The following is a 1,017-nucleotide window of genomic DNA, read 5'->3' on the forward strand; positions in this document are numbered from 1 at the left end:
AAAAAAAAAAAAAAAAAAAAAAGTTTAACTCAGAGGAGAACAGTGGTTTCCAGGGGGTATGGAAATGGGACCAATGGGGAGATGATGGTCAAAGGGTATAAACTTTCAGTTATAAAATGAATGAATTACAAGGATTTAATGTACATCATGGTGACTATGGTTAATAACACTATACTGCATACTTGAAATTTGTTGAGTAGATCTTAAGAGCTCTCATCAAAACAAAACTACAAGAGGCAACACAGGTGTTAATTGTGTGCTAATCATTCCACAATGTATGTCTATCAAATCATCAAGCAGTACACTTTAAATATATACAACTTGTCAACTATATCTCAATCGAACTGGAAAGAAGTATTATGAAAAAGACTAAGAAATTTAAAGATAAATCCAGAAGTTTTCATGTTTATCTTAACTGGGGGAGGGGGGAAAAAGCCTCATACACAATCTCAATAAATTTCAAAATGCTGGTTGGAGCTTGAGAACCAGTTGGAGATTGAGCATTACTGTCAATTGCAGATTCCTTCAGTCACTATGTCAACCAGCACAGATGTTTCTCTTTCTTCATATGATGAAGATCAGGGATCCAAGCTTATCCGAAAAGCTAGGGAGGCACTGTTTGTTCCCTTCAGGATGGAGGGGTTTGCAGCAATCGTTGGATATGGACTCTATAGATTGAAGAGCAGGGGAAATACTAAAATGTCTGTTCACCTGACCCACATGCGAGTGGCGGCCCAAGGCTTTGTGGTGGGAGCCATGACGCTTGGTGTGGGCTACTCCATGTATAAGGAATTCTGGGCAAAACCTAAGCCTTAGAGGAAGAGAAGCTGTCTTGGTGTGTTGGTGCTTGCTCTAGACATCTCATGTTGAGTTTATATGTTTAGGTTGAAAATAAATGGTTTGAATGGTCAGACAATAACACCATCATTTACCTATTGGTTTCCTTTCTTGCAGACCTGATTTGCCTGGTAACCAAATTACTAGTGACCAGTTAGCTAGATCATTCAGGGGAGTCAA

The 1,017-nt window shown here is 38.8% G+C and overlaps 1 pseudogene; it reads left to right on the forward strand.

Annotated features, from left to right (window-relative positions):
- Window positions 1-494: 494 nt before the first annotated feature.
- Window positions 495-931, forward strand: LOC115292361 (annotated as a pseudogene).
- Window positions 932-1,017: the final 86 nt, after the last annotated feature.

This window comes from Suricata suricatta, chromosome 5 (assembly GCF_006229205.1).
Source record: "Suricata suricatta isolate VVHF042 chromosome 5, meerkat_22Aug2017_6uvM2_HiC, whole genome shotgun sequence".
Classification (NCBI taxonomy): Eukaryota; Metazoa; Chordata; class Mammalia; order Carnivora; family Herpestidae; genus Suricata; species Suricata suricatta.